Source organism: Eptatretus burgeri, chromosome 17 (genome assembly GCF_056783735.1).
Source record: "Eptatretus burgeri isolate ZD-2024b chromosome 17, Ebu_testis_v1, whole genome shotgun sequence".
NCBI classification, from domain to species: Eukaryota; Metazoa; Chordata; class Myxini; order Myxiniformes; family Myxinidae; genus Eptatretus; species Eptatretus burgeri.
The window spans coordinates 37,240,069-37,253,047 of NC_140977.1; the positions used below are offsets into that span (position 1 = coordinate 37,240,069).

General features: G+C 48.2%; 1 protein-coding gene across 2 annotated transcripts in view; it reads left to right on the forward strand.

The window, feature by feature from the left end:
- Positions 1 to 6,468: 6,468 nt before the first annotated feature.
- The window catches only part of LOC147009778 (dnaJ homolog subfamily C member 5-like), a 21,552-nt gene continuing 15,041 nt past the window's right edge, over positions 6,469 to 12,979 (forward strand). The window contains exons 1-2 of one of the 2 annotated variants that reach the window (XM_085860879.1): positions 6,475 to 6,733; positions 7,363 to 7,443. The gene's annotated coding sequence lies outside the window, so the exon portion shown is untranslated. Of the gene's footprint in view, positions 6,734 to 7,362; positions 7,444 to 12,979 lie in introns of both variants that reach the window. The other variant, XM_085860878.1, reaches the window with a different exon arrangement.

The following is a 12,979-nucleotide window of genomic DNA, read 5'->3' on the forward strand; positions in this document are numbered from 1 at the left end:
CGTTCGTCAGAAGGGTGGGGTGCGTTGGAAAGAGTGAGTTCGGAGTTCAAGAGAGTCGTCGGTGGAGCTGGAAGGAAGTTGCGCGTTGGAACGGTGTGTGCGTTGGAAAGAGTGAGTTCGGAGTTCAAGAGAGTCGTCGGTGGAGCTGGAAGGAAGTCGCGCGTTGGAACGAGCTGTGCGTTGGAACGAGTTGTCGGCGGAGCTGTGGAGAGGTGGCGGCGGCGAAGACGGACGAGGGGGTGCTCGCGTCGGTGCCGGGAGCTGAAGGCGGGAGGCCGACGGCGCGACCTGGTCGAGGTGGAGACGCTCGTCGCGGGACCCGAGACAGAATAAAAATCCTCCTTTCCCCGAGCATCAGCAACCCCCTCCTGTTTCCCCCCGCGCTGAGATAGTGCGACAAAAGGGGGCCCCCTTCCCACCCCCTACCAGACACTGTCCGCGAGGCCCGCGGAGTTGGGGCACCATCGCCACTTCGCGCCTCATCATCAGACGGGTAGGCCCGACCCGGTCTCGGCCCCAGGCCCGCCTCATCCTTGAGGGTGTTCTTTTTCTTGGTTTTGGGTATGTGTTGTCGGCGCCGTCTGTGAAGTAGAATTGTATAAGTGTTGCCGTGTGCTCGGTAGTCGGATAGCTCTGTATTGTGTCTTCGCTTTTACATTTGCTTTTTGTGTAAAATTGCATTGTGTTTCTTTTCCTTTTACATGTGCTTTTGGTGGAATTGTATATGTGTGCTTTCCGTTCATCGCGAATAAAATGTGCTTTATGTTGAACTGTTTTCCCGCTTCGCTTCGTCATTTCTTTCATTGAATCCCCATCTTGCTTCACGTAAAGGGTTGGTCGTGGGCTAAGACGCCCGATAATTAATCGAACCGTCGAGGCCGACGAATAACACCGCTCGGTTATCCCGATAGTATGGAACGGGTCGCTTAAGTGGCCCGTGTCCGAAGTCGACCTGCGGGGAGGTGCGATCGCCCGGTCTACCCTCCGTGTGGGTACTTAGGTAGGTCGAATTTGGCGAGCAACCCTATCCCACGCGGGGGCCGATTGGCTCGATCGCGGTGAGACCGAAAGGTCCACCCGTGACTGGTTCCCGGCGTTAGTCCGAGAGGGTCACGACTGGATTGTCCGTCCGGTGGGCGACGTGCCGCGATTCGAGTTACGTGGTCGTTCGCACGCCGGCGGGCGCGAATCCGCGACAATATATATTGGATTATAACAATATTGGCGACAATATATATTGGACAATATATATATATATATATATATATATATATATATATATATATATATATATATATATATATATATATATAACAATATATATTGTCGCGGATTCGCGCCCGCCGGCGTGCGAACGACCACGTAACTCAAATCGCGGCACGTCGCCCACCGGACGGACAATCCAGTCGTGACCCTCTCGGACTAACGCCGGGAACCAGTCACGGGTGGACCTTTCGGCCTCACCACGATCGTGCCAATCGGCCCCCCGCGTGGGATAGGGTTGCTCGCCAAATTCGACCTACCTAAGTACCCACACGGAGGGTAGACCGGGCGATCGCACCTCGCCGCAGGTCGACTTCGGACACGGGCCACTTTAAGCGACCCGTTCCGTACTATCGGGATAACCGAGTGGTGTTATCGTCGGCCCCGACGGTTCGATTAATTATCGGGCGTTTTAACCCACGACCAACCCTTTACGTGAAGTAAGATGGAGATTCAATAAAGGAAAAGACGAAGCGAAGCGGGAAAACAGTTCAACATAGCTCACATTTATTTCACGATGAACGGAAAGCACACATATGCAATTACACCAAAAGCAAATGTAAAAGGAGAAGAAACACACAATATTACACAAAAAGCAAATATAAAAGAAGAAGACAATGCAGAGCTATCCGACTACCGAGCACACGGCAACACTTATACAATTTTACTTCACAGACGGCGCCGACAACACATACACTCAAAGCAAAAGAAAAGGACCACCCTCAAGGATGAGGGGGGTAGGCGGGCCTGGGGCCGAGACCGTGTCGGGCCTACCCGTCTGATGAGACGCAAAGTGGCGGTGGCGCCCCAACTCCGCAGGCCTCGCGGACAGTGTCTGGTAGGGGGTGGGAAAGGGGCCCCCTTGTCGCACTATCTCAGCGCGGGGGGAAACAGGAGGGGGTTGTTGATGCTCGGGGGATGGAGGATATCTCCCTGTCTCGGGTCCCGCGACGAGCGTCTCCACCACTACCTCGGTCGCGCCGCCGGCCTCTCCCTCCGCAGTTCCCCGAATCCGACGCGAGCACCCCCTCAACCGCCTTCGCCGCCGCCGCCTCTCCACAGCTTCGTCCGATCACCCTCTCCGTCTCCTCTCTTGACTCGTCCCAACTCTTCACTGGCTCCGCGAACTCCCAACTGCGAACTCTTGACTTCTCCCCTCCGAACTGAACTGTTTGGCGAGCGCGGCCGTTTATATCCCCCGTGGCTTCGCCCCTTCACCTTTGACCCTTTACCTCCGACCCTTCACCTCTAACTGGCTCCCCATTAGACCGAGGAAAAGTGGGCGTGAATGCTTTTTGATCCATGAATTTGCATATAGCGACCGCACTCCAACGCCCTGGAGGCGGGGCCAAATCGCCCCACGCACACCGATAGGACGGAACAGAAGTGGGCGTGAGTCGTTTTTGATCCGTTTTCCTCGGAAAGTCTGTGATGTTTCTGAACACGCTGCTCGGTGCGCGCCCTGCACGAGTCCAGTATCGGTGCCCACAAGTGGCGCAAGAATGGTGGTGATGCGATGGTGGCGAGTTGTGACGGTAAAGGTCGTGGCTGTTGTTGTGAAGCGGTGTTGTGGTTGGTGGTTGTTGTTGTGAAGCGGCATTGTGGTTGTTGTGTGATGGCTGTTGAGACGTGGTTGGTGGTGGTAGTAATGGCGGCTGGTCCAAAATAAAGATAGTAAAATAAAAACGGCTATCGAGAGGGGTCGCAGCCCGAGTGAATGACATTTATTCCCTCTAAACAACGGGTTTGGGCCGAACTACACATATACTTACAGAGCTATCTCACCTAAGGGACCTGAATGGTGGTTTGTGAATTTCGTCAACCACAACAATATATATATACCTCCACCACATAATGGCTGATCCACCAGAACATATCGGGTCCAATACATTTTTTAACCCTTTCTCTCAATAGTGAAGAATCACTTTTAATATTCTAGTATCCGGATCTTCACCAGAATCTAATCAGTTCGTCCTTGTCACACACCCAACCTGTCCACAAAATTTCATCCGGATCCGTCCACAACTTTTTGAGATATCGTGCACACAAACAGACAGGGCCGCAAGAGGGAATTTTGGAACGTGTCACACAGGAGAACGATCTGGGGGTGGTAACAGATATTGGAGGTAAGCAGGCAGTGCAGTGCCAGGCAGCTATGGGTAAAGCAAATAGGGTTTTGGTTGTATTCGGAGGGGGATCAATTATAAATCAAAAGAGGTGGTGTTAACATTGTGCAGAAATTTAGTGAGGGTGATATTTAGAATATTGTGTGCAGTTCTGGTCACCACAAATCAGGAAGGACATAGATGCCAGAGAGGGGGTTTAGTGTTGGGCTACTAGATTGATTATGGGCCTAGCTAGACTCAGTTATGAGGAGCGACTGAAGGAGACAGGGCTTTATACATGAGAGAGGAGGTGGTTGCAAAGAGATATTGTTACGAATCTGGCAGCCATGAGCACTCAACATTCAGGTCCCCGTAGCTCAGTTATTTAGTGAAGTAAATGTGTATAGATAGCTCCCTTTCCCCTATGTCTAATGGGAATTAAGTGCACGTGCACTACGAAGTTATTTTATAGATAGGATTTTTACCCCAACAACAACCTTCTGCTCGCGGCATTGTCCGCGCTGTTCATGCACTCGCCGGCATGCGGCGTGTGCGTGGGCGGGATTCCATGCCCCGTGTGGTGTGGATTTTCCACCATATATGGTCACGAAGCATTTCGCTCTGGCTTGGCCCGGAGCGCTTCGTTCTGACTTCGCGCCAAATTAGGGTATGCGTCATTTTCCGCCCAATGTGTGACGCGCGGACCAAAGCCGGGGCTGTCCCTCTCAAGAAGGCGGAGCCGCGACACGCCATCCACCCAATGGGCGCAGGCGACGGGGGAGCGGACCCACCCCGAAAAGGATGGGAAAGGATTCATGATTGCGTCCCGTCTGCTCGAGCGCGCTTCTGTCTGGGTCTGCGGCTGACTGCTTCCCACGCATCCGAGGGTCTCGGCTGGCGGAATACGACAAGTGATCGATCATCTCATCACGGGAGGTCACCTCGTCTCACCTCCTCTGAGTTCGGCTGCCCTGATCCATTCTTTGACGCCTGGTGCTCTGGGAAGGTGCGGTCATCCAGCCGCGCGAATGCGGCCAGGTAGCCAGCCGCATTCTCTTCCCTCAGCTCATCTTCCCTCTTGAGCTGAAGGGGCAATAAAGACCTCGAGGTCCATCTCTTTCTGGGTATTTGTGTGTCTGTGGGCCCTGTCTCTAAGTTGAATTGTTTGAGGAATTGCTTGTACATTTGATTCCCTTCTTTATTCAGATAACTCTGCCCTTACGGCCTCCCTCGTCCCCCGATTATTGTAAATAAATTCCCCTATTGTTGAATGTCCCAGCTTCATTCCCTGTCATTTCTTTTATTGGCTTAGTACGGTGCGTGTTGAGAAATAGTGAGACAGTAAATTGTGCATTTGGACTGACAGGCCTTGGTGACCATCCGCTTGGGTTACACACGGTTCGGGCACGGTAACGGCTCGTCCCGCTCGAGGTCCGTCGAGGGTGTGAATTCCCCGGTAGCTTTGCCGCGTGGGTACTTGGGTATATTAAAGTTCGGCAATTAACCCTTCCCTACGCGGTCGAATTATTGGCGATTCATGGTCCTGCAAGGGACCCGTGCCTTTCGGACTTATCCGAGGGTCACAACCTAAATTCCGGTGTGTTCGATGGAGCCGACTCTACTGCTCCACCTTGCGGTCTTGCTCGCCACCGAGACCCAGCCCCACAACAATATGATGGAGATGTTTATGATAATGAAAGGTATCGATAAAATAAGTGCAGATGAATTATTCATCAGAGTAAACAGTGATAGGACCAGGGACCGTAGCTTGAGAGTAAAGAAGAGGAGAGTTAAGATGGTAGTAAGGCAGGGGACTTTCACTCGGAGAGTAGTTAACCTCTGCCATCGAAGATCGGAGGTTGCTGTTTTCATCCCCCTTCTGTTTGTTTGTTTGTTTGTGAACAGTATTACGGAAAAACTCCTCGACGGATTTCGACGAAACTTGGTGGGGGGGGGGGAGTTGGTATGGTCCAAGGATCATGCCATTAGATTTTGGACTTGGTCCCCCCCCCCCAAAAAAAAAAAATTTAGGGAAAAAAAAATTTTTTTTTTGCATTTCTACGTTTTAAGTGATTTCCAATCCCCCCCCCCAAAAAAAAAATTGTTAGAGAAATTTTTTTTTGCATTTCTCCATGTTATAAGTGATTTCCAACCCCCCCCCCCCAAAAAAAAAATGTAGAAAAGAACTACAACTCTGTCAGCACTGTTGACATATTTAATGAATAAGATATAAGGTTCACTTGAGTGACCCAGCAGTATTGGCGGCGGAGGTTTTGCACTCTACCGAGTGCTCCCCCTCTAGTTAATGCATGGAATGGTCTCCCTGGAAAGGTAGTGGCAGCAGAAAGAGTAGATAAGTTTAAATTCGAATGAGATAGGTACCTGGAAGTTATGGAGATAGAGGGGTATGGGGATGTTGACAGGACTTTTCGGTAGTTTGAGTATTGATGGGTGATTGTGGACATGTGTACAGAGTGCTGTTGGTGAGGGTCTTATCAAGGGGTGTTGTGTGCTTGATGTGGTGTGTTTTTAAACAAGCCCATGCCCCCTCCCCTAAGGGGGGGGTGGAAATACAAAAACTTAAAAGAAATAAGTAAAAACACAAAAACACTTAAAAAAAAAATTGTGTTTTCTTCTTTGGATCTATTGTTGATAAATTAATGTGGATGATGTCGCGCAGGCATGACGGGCTGAATGGCCTCCACCTGTGTCTGATTTCCTTAAAAACATAACCTTCTTCACCTTCGGTGGTGGAGGTAATCATGGGGAAGATGGTGATGGTGATGGTGATGGTGATGGTGATGGTGATGGTGACGGTGACGGTGACTATGATAATGGCGATGGCGATCGGAGCGGTGTATATCTCTAATGGGTTTCTAGGCGGATTTAGCGTATTTTCTCTCATGACTGCAGGTCAAGCTAAAAAAAAAAAATAACAAATTGTCGTGGTGTATGCTTCGTGTATTGCTCAGCTCGGCTAACTTCCCCCTTATTCGTTATACGTGTGGCCGTGTTATGACGAACCCGAAGCGCTTTACGGCACCGAGAAAAAAAGATAAATGTATTCATACGAGATGCCTCACCGGCAAGCTCGAGCGTACTCATTACGTCTTAGTGACGTCATTTCCGGGTTTTGGTCGTTGTTGAACCGCGCACACACCTGACGGGCGGTTGTTCGACCTTTGTGAATGGAAATTGGAAATTACCGTCCGTTGTGAATCGTTTTATGTTCGGGCGTTGTAAAATTGTTTCTATTTCCTCGTCCAAGGGCTGACTGGCGGTCTATTCGGATCAAGCCAGGCGCCCTTCATTCAAGAGGAAGCGCCATTAAATCTGAGGCGATAGGAAAGAGCAAGGAAGTCGTGGTGAGTCATTGTCGGGCTTGGTATGACGAATGGTTTTACAATGGAATTGACATTTAAACGCTTGCTATACAAGTTGTTGAACGTTTTTAAACGGATTGATGGCCCTTCGGAGCACGTCAGACGTAAATATCACAAGCAGGACGAGGACATTCGGAGTGGTTGGTTATTTCGTGTTCGTTCGAGCTCGATATTTCCTTTTTTTAGTTTGCATTGTGTTGAGATCAGCCGTTCCTGCGTCTGCATTTCACGAAATAGACATTTTATTATTTTTATTTTTATATTTGTCTTTTGAATGCACATACATAGGAGGTGGTCATTTGGCCCATCATGCCTGTGCTTCACCCACACGTTCATTCAATCCATCATTTTATCAGATTGGTGAGAACAGTGGGTTGAGAAATGAACACGCCCACACCGACAGCGTCTTTCTGGTTTTTTTTTTGACAAGGCCCTCTTGCAGACCTCACCATCACCCACATCCATACTTCAGCCTACCTCCCAGTCCTGCCAATACCTATGAACCCCTCTATCCCTGGGTCTTCTCTCGGTACCTTCCAGTTTATACCTTTCTACTGTTTCTGCCGTCACCTACCTTTTCCTGTCTTAACTCTTCTCTCCTTTACTCTCAGGCTGTAGTCCCTCGTCCTAGTGTTGCGAATTTGGAAGCTTATTGCAACACAACAGCCAGGTCCTATAGATCAGCTATATCGGTAAGTATGTGTTTCTAGTTAGGGTCCCGTCCTATGTTTAATGGGTGATTGATTGTACGTGCACTGTTATTTTATAGTTACGATTTTTAAATTTTAAACTTCACAACGACACCTGCCTTCGCTTCCTTCCACCATCCTCCACCGGCACCATTGCACACGTGTGTGTCAGCATGTACATGGGCGGGGTTTCTTTGGATGTTGGCGTCTTGGATTTGACTCCAAATACGGGCATGGCGCCCCTCTCAGCCAATCGGAGGGGTGCGAGCACGTCTGCCACCTCTTGGCCAATGGAGAGCCAACGCAACATATTGCTGCTCGACTTCCTGGTCGAGGGGTGGAGACATGAGCACCCCCCCCAACCAATCTCGAACGGCCGGGAGATCGCCCAACACGCCTTCCCAATGAGGAGGGGGTTGACACAAGACGGATCCCTCCCACCTGTCAAAAAGGAGGGATAATTGTGTGGGGGGGCGACCCGCTGAGGGAGTCTTCCCACCGTGAATCACCTGCCTGCGAGTCGGAGGAGAATCGCTTGCCTGCCTGCCTAGCTGACTTGCTTTGCCTGCCTCGTCGCCTGTTTTGCCGGTGGAGCGTGCCAGTGCCCGATGCTACCCTCCGTACCTGATGCTTGGAGCGGCATCGTGTTGCGGGTTCGAGTCCTGCCGGGCCAGATCGTCGAGAACCGCACGAAGCGGGAAGGTCCAAGCTAGTCTCTTACCTCCAGCTCACCTTCCCTCTGAGCTGGGGGTATCAATAAAGGCCGCGGCCACCATTTCTTTTTGGGGGGTATGTGTCTGTGTGGGCCCGTCTTTTAAGTAGAAACGTTTAAGTGCTGTGTGTGTAAATTGCATTCCTTTTATTCAGTTAACTCTGCCTTCTTGCATGCTCCCCTGCCCCATTATAAATAAATATTCCTTTTGTTACATGTTCCAGCTCGTTTCTGTGTTTCTTTCATTGGCTTGGCACAGTGTGTATTCAGAAATAGCGAGGCTGTAAATTGTTCATTTGGACCGACCGGCCTTGGTAACCTCCGCTCTGGTTACACACGGTAACGGCTCGTTCCGCTCGAGGTCCGTCGAGGGTGTGAATTCCCCAGTTGCTTTGCCCGCGTAGGTAATTAGGTTTATTGAAGTTTGGCAATTGACCCTACCCCACATGGTCAAATTATTGGCGATTTCATGATCCTGTAAGGGACCCGTGCCTTTCGGACTTATCCTAGAGTCACGACCTAAATTCCGGGTGTTCGGTGGGAGATGACTCCACTGCTCCACCTTGCGGTCGTGCTCGCTACCGATACCCGGCTCCGCAACACTATCGCCGTCTATTCTATTGAAAAACACTTCTGCATTTATTTTGTCTATAACCCTTCATTATCTTAAACGTTTCAATCAGGTGCCCTGTCTCCTCCTAGCTGAGTCTAGCTCGGCCTGGAATCGATGTAGTAGCCCAATGCTGAACCCTCTCTACGTCAATGATGTCCTTCCTCGGATGTGATGAAAACTTTACATGATATTCTGGATGGGGCCTCACTAAATTCCTTTACAACACTACCTTTTGTTGTTTATGATTTATCCCTCCACGAATACAATCTAAAACCCTGTTAGCTTTACCTCCAGCTACTTGCTTGCCACCCACCCCCAGGTCCTTCTGTGTGACACATACAAAGACCTCCCCTTGTATCGTTTATTCCCTTACCAAATCGATGAAAGTATCCAGACTTTCTTGAATCTGATAACCCCCCCCCTCACCCCTCCCTGCCAGCTACCTTACCTCCAGATCTACTGTAATCTCTTTCCTACTGTGAAATTCTTTGCATCATCTTGCTGAATGTTGTCAATGGAAAGTTAACCTTTCAATGGAATTATACATTTACAAAGTCAGGATGACACTATAGTGTATAAACCCTCCATTGAAGACATTATAGATGGTACACCTGGAATGGAAGCTTCACCTATCGAATGCCTCCTCTTTATTCACCACAACTTGTTTGTTTTGACATTGTACTGAAGTAAAGTTCTGTATTAACATGGAGCACTTGCCTTGCTTGCTTGCTTGCACAGCGATGATGGATACATTTGTTTGCTTATTTATTTATTGTTTTTAAGCTGCTTTCAGCTCTGATTCTCTTCTCTGTTTAATCGCTCTCAAACCATTTACCTTTTATAAATGGCATTTATGTTGTAATACAGTACTGGTATATAAGTTGTCTGCTTTTCTGTCTTTCGGAAACACAACCTGTTCTGAAATTGGGTACATAAATCGTTTTGTTTGTTTTAAAAATGCAGTGTGTAAATCCTCTGGATGGTAATGAGTCAGAGGCTCGCAGGGTTGCTTGAAGGTATGTCCACTCGCCTTTGGACCGTCTAGCCTGGTTTTGAATCCTGACTCAGCTATAAAATGAGGCATGCAGAATTGTGTATCGATGTGTGTCCCGTTCATTGGAACTTTTACAGCCGAGGGATCCGTCTGCCATCACTGTTGGCGTTGCTAGGTATTGAAGATCTCGCGGTGTCTTTCGCAAACAGATGAGGGATCGCCGCACCTTCAACAAATTACAAATTCTTGCCACCACCTGTCTAACGTCTTGCGACAGCGGTGATCTGCCCGGGTTTGCTTCTATCCCCAAAATGTTTCTCCTTTTTATACACCCCAAAGCCTTGTGAAGTTGTACAGGCCTCGATAATCCGTAAAACATGAGACCTTGACCAAAAATATTTCAATGTTGGCCATCCAATACACTTGCCATCTCCCCATTTGACTTACCTGTTCACTTTTACCTGCACTTGCAATCAAACTCCATATACTGCAATCGTTCTTAACGATGCTTCACAGGAATGTGAACTATTTGACCGAAGTGACAAAGGTTGCGGGAGAATCCCTTGCCATTGCAAAAACTTTCAAGTGCCAAGATTAAAGCTTCTACTTCCTGATCTGCCATGCGTTTTGCAGCTTGAGGCAGGAAATCCAAGATCAGTGCGACATCATTGCAAACAAACCATCGCGGTCTTGCCGTTGAGCAGTGCCGGCTCTGGTGCGGCCATGTATTGCACTTCACACCAGTTTGATTGAATGTTCTGAAGTGGTAAATGGCGTTTGTTTAAACGATGCCTCCCAACCTGGGCAAGTGCATTTGAGGAAAAAAGGGTAGAGGTGGGCTGGGGGGTGGTGAGGGATTGCAGGATTATTGCTGTCAGTGTGGACCGTACTATATCTGTTCATGTTTTTCTATTTTGATGGATTTATCGTTTTTTGTTTTTTGTTTTTTGTGTTTTTTTTTTTTTTTTTAAAACAAGGAAGTTATTCTAAACCACTTGCCAGGCTATCCAGCTGCATGGGATTTTGAATATGGCTGCACCTGCCAGGTGGTGTTAGTGTTCCTACTCGGTGTGGGTCCTGACCTTGTTAAGTGCAGACACATGTGAGTTATTTGTTAGCATGATACCATACCTGCTCTCAAATGCCCACATTGTCTCCTTTTCAATACCCTTCTACAGTAAGGCGCTCTTGCGAAGCTGCTGGTTCCTTTGCATATTCTTGTTGCATGTTTTGGTGTTTAATCTTTCAATGGCATCTTCATGAGGGTTATCAATTGGTTCATATTGCTGCGCTTTGCTGTTTTCTGGTTATCAGGACCTACGCTCTGGCGGTGCAGAAAACATTCTGAACCATTTCCACTTTCCTGAGAGAAAGGGGTTTTATTTTTGGTTTGTTTGTTGTGTTTTTTTAAATAGAAAGTACGTGTTGAGGGCACCTGAGTTTTGGGGCAGTTTTATAGATATAGTATCGTAGCTGTAAGTGTGATTCCATTCCAGTTGATTTTCCTCCTCACAGGTAGATCCAACTCTGTAGATATGCTGAGAAATAGTTCTGTGACTGCATGATATGTCGCAGAGATTCCACACTCCATCCGAGTGGTCCATCAGCTTTGTAAGTGGTCAGGAGCTCAGGTGGGCCGAGGAAGGAATTTGTATGACGGAGGATGCCCAGTCGGCGACTGGCTTTGGAGGCCAAGTTTGAAATGTGGCTTCTCTCAGGAAAGGTCATGGCAGATGGTGAGACCCAGAAGCTTGAAAGAAAGGACTTCTTCCAGAGGATTGTTGAGAAAGTGGATGGGGGGGGGGTTCTAAACGGTCCTTTCGGAGAGACATAGTGGGAGTGTGGGATTTGTCCGGACTGAAAGACGTGTTCCATGTGTTGGACCAGTTTGCAATTTTATCCAGATCTGCACAGAGCGAAGAAGCTGCCACATGCTGGTCTGAGGGATGACAGATGGTACGGCAGAGGGTGGAGTCATCAGTAAAGAGATAAAGAGGATTTTCCAGAGAGTCGGAGAAATCATTGATGAAAACCAGAAAAAGAACAGGGCCCAGAACGCTACCTTGAGGAACTCCAGCCTGGACAAGAAGAAGGGGTGAAAGAACTCCACTTAGGGCCACACGTTGACTGTTACAGGAGAGGAAGTCTGCGAGCCATGAGTGGAGATGGCCTTGGATACCATAGGAAGAGTTTGGTGAGCAGGGCAGGGTGCCAGACCGTGTCAAAAGCACGTGATATGTCGAGGGATATGGCTGATTTCATGTCCGGCATTGAGAACCTCCATCCATTGTTGGGAGAGCAGAAGCAGCATATCTCGGGTCGAGTGACCTGGTCTGAAACCAAAAAAAAAACTTTAACTTTAACATCTACCGACTGATACTTTAACATCCACCGATAACAGTGCTGGCAGACTGGTCCTCTGAATGGATGACGCACACATTTCTGTATCGCTCTGCATGCAAAACCAGTTTCTAGCTGGATCAAATTGAGTATGCCCTTCTTCACAGGGGTCATTAAGCCTGCTCACATCCATTGCTGGAAGTTAAATGTCCCATAGTACCTTTCAAAAAGAGCAGCCGAATACCAAATCCTGTCCTTAAAGTAACACTGCATCAGAGGAATAGCTATGCATCACAAAAAAAATGATGTAACCAGTGAGCCAAATTCACGATCAAATCCCTGACAAATAAAGTCACAGAAATTGGGAATTTGTACAAAACATTGAAGCTTTGAAAGGGAAGTAATTGCTTCATTACCTCTGCCACCGAAGGTGGACAGACATTGTTTTTCACTCGTCTTATTACTTGTAAAATCGAAGATTTGCAAGTACATTGGTCGGTCGACTTTGTTCTTTATCTCCGCCACAGAAGGTGAAGGAAGGAGGTCATGTTTTCACCCCTCTCTGTATGCCTGTCTGTCTATGTGCAGGATATCTCAAAGTTGTGGATGGATTCGGACGAAACTTGGTGGACAGGTTGGTTGTGTAACCACGACAAATTGATTGGATTTTGGTGAAGATCCGAATCCGGATCTGGATAAAGAATTATTTAATTTTAAAAGTGATTCTTTACCATTGAGAGGGCCTAAAAACGATCCAGTACTACATCGCATGATATTTCAAAAATGTATTGGGCCTGATATGTTCTCGTGGATCGGGCATTACGTGGTGGAGGTTATGATGTCATGACGTCATAATTAGTTATGATGTCATTGTATCTGA